General features: G+C 36.6%; 1 pseudogene; it reads right to left on the reverse strand.

Annotated features, from left to right (window-relative positions):
• Nucleotides 1–5,403: 5,403 nt before the first annotated feature.
• LOC101341817 (40S ribosomal protein S7 pseudogene) lies at nt 5,404–6,031 on the reverse strand (annotated as a pseudogene).
• Nucleotides 6,032–6,577: the final 546 nt, after the last annotated feature.

Here is a 6,577-nt window from a genome sequence, read left to right on the forward strand (position 1 = left end):
CCTCTTACTCTCCTGTGCTGAGTTCCTTTTGTTTGTGGATATTTTTCATTTCTTTTGTTTTTGTAGGTTTTGTTTTTATGTTTATGTTTTTCTTCTTTATTTTGATGAGTAGGTTTGTTAACTTTCTTTATGGTTACCGAGAAATTTACCCTTATCTTCCTTATCTAGACTATTTTAATCTCCGTCATCTTCTACTTTGCTCTTCCTCTTTCTGCTTCGGTTTCCAGCCATAAGAATAACCTTTCCAGCAAAATGGCCTTCAAAAAGATCAAGGTTCTAGACTTATAGTTCTACAAATACTGGATGAGATAATTGAAAATACGAAGTATTATACAGTAAATATTAAACTCATGGTAATTATCTTAAAAAAATTGAGATAATGCAACTGACTCCAGAAATGATCAAGTATATCAACTCAGGAATCCTCCATTTACTAAAGATAGTGGTAAAATATGTATAGAAAAAAATAAAGTTAATATGAGTAAAGCATAAGGTATTTGGGCAAAATACCCCTTTGCGCTTAATTCTAAGCAGCTTCTGCCAGGATTACATCTTTGTTAAAATGACTCTAATGTGTAAAGGACAGATGTCTCTGCATCTGAATATGAGGCAACCAACATATCTTTTTCTCACTTTATTGGGTTTTAACTATAGAGGAATTGTAATTATTAGTATACACTCTATGATAGAAAATATTCTGTATTCTCTTTCAGTAGAAATGCAACTTTCCAATTATTTATATATAGTTTAACCTGTATTACCCATTAACCTTGAATAATTATACCCACTACTAATGCTCAGTCTTGACTAATTTTGTTCATTAAATGAATTGTTTTAGACAGTGGACTAACTGGGACCTTACCAGGGAAGACAACTGCTAACAGCCTAGGAACACTCAATCAAGTTTTCTCTTTTAATTTCTCCAGTTGCATTTGCTTAAATGATATTGTGTTGTATAGTCTTTGAGGGCAATGTCTGTGTCTGATTCATTTTCATCTTTTCTCGCTCATTTCCCAACCCAACAGTACTTCTCATACAATAAATTTTAAAAATTATTGTTTATAAATAAATTAATTAAAATAGGTTACGTAATATATTCTCCAGCATAACAATGGAGTAACTACAGCAGATGAATAATAAATAATTGAATGTACTTTCAATGTACATTCAAATTTTCTTTTCCTCAGTATCTTTTTTTCTCATAGTTCATATGCCATCCAAGGGTCTTCTGAGAAGAAAGAATACCTCTTCTCCAAATATTTGGCATCTTTTCACTGGTAAATAGTCAACCAGAAGAAAAGGAACAACCTAAGATGCCTTTAATAATGATATACACAGGCATATTGCCCCTGAATGAAGATCAGAGATTCTCCCATTGCTTAGCACTAGGATATTATAAGTGAGGGTCCTGAGAAAAGAAACATCAGATTGAATTCTGAGTGCCTTGAGCAGATGTGCTTGTGTGGTTGTTATTTTTTGAACACAATATCCCTCAGATCTCTTGGGTATATTTGGTACCATATCACACAGATTGTTGGGCCAGGATTTCAGACAAATATCTTACACCTGTATGCTTCACTTATGTATGGTTTACTACTATTCACGTCAACATGCATAGGTCTTTTTTTTTTCCTTTTATATTTTGTTGTCGTTGAGAATTTACATAACAAAACACCAATTCAGCATTTTCTGCATGTATAATTTAGTGACATCGAATATGTTCTTTGAGTTGTGCAGCTATTCTCACCATCTTTTTCTGAATTGTTCCTCTCTCATTAACAAACTCACTGCCCTCTAAGGTTCCTGTCTAATCTTTCAAGTTTCTGTCGTCAGTTTGATCCCACATAGATAGTTCTTAACAGAGCATATTGCTCAAGGCAGACCTTTTTAACTAGTTAGGCTCAATTATTGTTCGGCTTTAAGATGACTTCAGGGGATATTTTTGGTTTAAGGTTTAAAGATTATCTCAGGGCAGTAGTTTTGGGGAGTCATCCACTCCATGGCGTCAGAAAGTCTAGAGCCCATGAGAATTTGTAGTTGTATTCTGTATTTTCCTCTTTTTATCAAGATTCTTCTATGGAATCTTTGATCAAATTGTTCAGTAATGGTAGCTGGACACCATCCAGTTCTTCTGGTCTCATGGCAAAGGAGGCAGTTGTTCATGAAGGCAATTAGCCATATGATCCATATCCTCCTCTGATTCCTGTCCTTCTTCCTGTATTGTTCCAGGTAAATAGAGACCAATTGTTGTGCCTTGGATGGCCGCTTGCAAGCTTTTAAGACCCCAGGCACTATTCAATAAACTAGAAGGTAGAACAGAAGCACTAAACATGTTTTTAGGCCAATTAACTGGAATGTCGCATGAAACAATGACCCTAAACCTCCACACCAAGGAACCAAATCCCATATGTCCTACCCTTAATCAGTGTGATATTTCCATCACCATTAACCTCCCTTTCCCCCTGCCTCCCACCCCTTGTAACCACTAATAAACTTTGTTCTCTATACGTTTGCCTTTTCTTGTCTTTTTATATAAGTGAAGCCATACAATATTTTCCTTTTGTGATTGGCTTATTTCATTCAGTATAATGTCTTCAAGCTCCATCCCTACTGTAGCATGTATCAAGACTTCATTTTCCTACTGGCTGAGTAGTATTCCATCGTATGTATGTACCACATTTTGTTTAATCCATTCATCTGTCGATGGGCATTTAGGTTATTTCACCTTTTGGCTATTGTGAATAGTGCTGCAATGAACATTGGTATACATGTCTCTTTTTTGAGTCTCCGCTTTCAAGCCTTTTGGGTAGCTACCTAGGAGTGGAGTTGCTGGGTCATATAGTATTTCTATGTTTTACTTTTTAAGGAACTGCCACACTGTTTTCCACAGTGGCTGTACTACTTTGCGTTCCTACCAGCAATGGATAAGCGTTCTAATTTCCCCACATCCTAGCCAACATTTGTTATTTTCTGTTTTGTTTTTTTTTTATTTTAATCTTAGCCATCCTTGTGGAGGTTAAATGGTATCTCATTGTGGTTTTTATCTGAATCTCTCTGATGGCTAATGAAGCCGAGCATCTTTCCATGTGTTTGCTGACTATTTGAATGTCCTCTTTGGTGAAATGTCTATTCATGTCCTTTGCCCATTTTATTACTGAGCCTTTTGATCAAACATTTTTATGGTTCTATGAAAGTCAGAATTTTTACTTCCTTACTACAATGTCCCATATTTACATTATTTCCTCTTTTTTTTTCTATGTCTCTTTTTTTAGGCACTTTTGTGGGCTTGGAGTCTGGCAGCCTTCGAGCATTAACGGTGAGTAAAATTGGCCTTTTGGTCTTAAGAGATGGAATTGAAGTCTTGGCTCTACCTGGAATTTCTCTGAGTTTTTGGACTGCTAAAATGGGTGGATAGGAATACCATTATTTGGGATTGAGGTAATGAATGAGATGCAGGCTGTGGAAGAATGATGGTGAATTTACTCTTTTATATGCTAGGTATATGGTGACTCTTGTGAAACTCAGAGTGGTAATGTTGAGTAGGCAGTTGGATATACAGGTCTGGAAATGAGAAGTGAAGTCTGGACTGAAAGTATAAATTTGGAAGTTGCTGAGTGATTGAGATTATATAAGAAAGAATGTACAGCAAGAAATGAGAGTCTAGGCAGAGCACTGAGAGACTGAGTCAGAGAGGTAACTATGTAGAGAAAGTGCTTCCAGAAAGAAGAACTGGCATACTGGGTAGAATGCAGTTGAGTTCGTAAGACTACAACTCAAAGTTTCCTTTGCATTTGTGACATTTTAGCATATGTCAGAGACTGTTAAATGTCTCCCCAATGTTGTTGTTCTTAGTTGACAGTGAGTCAATTCTGACTCACGGCCACCCCATGTGTTTTGACTAGAACTGCTCCACAAAGTTTTCAAGGCTGTGACCTTTCAGAAGCAAATCACTAGGCCTGTCTTCAGAGGCACCTCTGGCTGATTTCATAACGGCCAGTCTTCCGGCTAGTAGTCAAGCGCTTAACCATTTGTGCCAGTAAATATATATATTTTTTGTTATCATTATGAGGTGATGAAAATATGCAATTTAAAAAATTGTATTCTTCAGACTACGTTGCAGATAGTACTGGTGCATTACTTGTAAGCCAAAGTGTTTGATGGGGCTGACTCAGGAAGCAAAAGCCCATGTGTCCCTTTCTTTTCCTCCTTCCTGCCTGGAATATGAATATAATAGCTGGAGCAGGCCATCTTGTAGTAATGAGGTGATGTTGAACGTGGAAACCACCCAGTAACAAACACAGAGCAGAAAATAGGAGTCTAGAATTGTAATAATATATGCAAGTTACCAAACCAAACCTGGTCTGCTTTCCTTGTCCCTTTTTTCAGATGAGAAAAAAAAAAAAAAACCCTAGCATGGTAACACTACTGTTATTTGGGTTATCTGTTACCTGAAGCTGAACGTAGGACATGTATGATACAATATAATTAGTAATGTTAGTAAAACCAAAACCAAACTCATTGCCATTGAGTCAATTCCAACTCATAGCAACCCTATAGGACAGAATAGAACTTCCCCACAGGGTTTCCAAGGAGTGGCTTGTGGATTCGAACTGCCAACCTTTTGGTTAGCAGCTGAATTTTAACCACTGTACTACCAAGGACCCAATTTTAGTAAAGGCTGTTGCAATTAAGAAGACTGAAGTGAAATCACTGTATAGGTTAGAGACCTAATTAATTTATTTAACTGTTACAAAACATACTACAGAATTATGTTTGTCATTGCCAACATAGTCGTGAAAAGACAGACATGGTGTTTGTCACTGTAGAGCTTATGGTCTAGCCAGTGACCATATTTTAATATCCTTTCACCTAAAAAGGTAATGTTCAGAGTTCCACACAAGCTTTCTCTCATGAATTAAGAGTTCCACAAGTCTATTTGTATATCTTAGAGTTTGAATTTTTTCTGTATTTGTTTGTTTTTTAAATCCCAGTTGTCTCCCTTTCCTCTCCATCCCCTCACTGACTAATATATTAGGGCAATAGATTATACTTCATCTCCCCTTACTCATCAACCTAGAATAATTTGCCTATTATCAAGGTCACAATTGACTTCCAAATGTCATTTTCAACTATTTCTCATGGTCATCTTATCCTGTTTTTGTCTAGCATATGATATTGTTGATTATTTCTTCCTTGAAGCACTATAATTTTTTGGCCTTTGCAATGCTATTCTACTCTGGGATTCCTTCTGTGTTGGAATACTCAATATTTATAAACTCAGCTTCTTAAATATTAGCATCCGTCAGGTTCCAAACCAGACTCTTTCTTCTCTTCAGTACGTTTATCCTTCCTGAGAGACGACATCCATGTGTACGATTATTTTTTTCTTTTTTTTGTGAATGGTTCTTTATTTAGTCATTTTTGTTTACAGCTGAAACTCTGGGAATTCAAAATTAACATCCTTGCCCGTGAGCTTCTTATACACACCAGAAAAAGTTTCAACCTTGTGTTCCACGTTGTTCTGCTGTGCTTTGTCCAAATGAAGTTTTATAAGCCGGCTGCCATCCAGTTTTACATGGCTTCTCTTGCCAACAATTTCACTTGGGAAGACCAACTCTTCAAGGATTGCATCCTGCACGGCTGTCAGAGTACGCTCCTGGGACGCTTTTGCTTATTTTCTGTTCGACTTTTTCTAGTTGATTTAGGCAGAATTCTCCTCTGAGCAATAAAGACAACGTGCTTTCCACTGAACTTCTTCTCCAGTTCACGTACTAGCCTGACTTGGATTTTCTGGAAAGACTTCAGTTGAGGAACGGGAACAAAGATTATAATAGCTTTCCGACCACCACCAACTTCAGTTTTCCTTGGCTGTGGTTACGTTCAGCTCCCTCAGCTGAGCCTTTAGGTCTGAGTTCATCTCCAGTTCAAGCAGCACCTGAGAAATGCCAGACTCGAATTCATCCGGTTTTTCGCCATTGGGCTTCACAATCTTCGCGCTTGAACTGAACATGGTGTTTTCCTTGCTGAGGGCCGGCGTAGCAAGAGCCCATGTGTACGATTTTAACTACCACCTTTGTCTTAATGACTTTCAAAATTAGTACCTCTAGACCAGATCTTTATTTTGAGATTCCCTATTATTTAAGCTAGTGTACTCACAAATACCTCAATCTCAATCAAATTTTTCTCTCTCTCTACACATCAAGCTAGCTCCTATTTTTCTTTAGCTTTTCTTCATTTCTCTAACTAATCGTATATCTTTCCATTTTTTTCTTTCCGGTTTACTCTCTAAGTAAATGACACCACCATACACATCTTTTTTTCAAGATGGGCATATCGTAATTATCTATGAGCCCTCTCTTTGTACAAATCCTCAGAATTCAATCAGTTACCAATATTCTACAGTTCTACTTACAAATATATCTGGAATCTGTTCTCTGCTATCCAAAATCATAGGCCCTTAACTCTCAAATTTTTAAAATAGATTTTAATAGTTGCCTGTGCTCTAATGTATATATGTATATATATATACATATATATATTTGTAAATTTATTATATATCTATCTTCTAATTTCATCT

This window comes from Trichechus manatus, unplaced genomic scaffold, assembly GCF_000243295.1.
Source record: "Trichechus manatus latirostris isolate Lorelei unplaced genomic scaffold, TriManLat1.0 scaffold00025, whole genome shotgun sequence".
Classification (NCBI taxonomy): domain Eukaryota; kingdom Metazoa; phylum Chordata; class Mammalia; order Sirenia; family Trichechidae; genus Trichechus; species Trichechus manatus.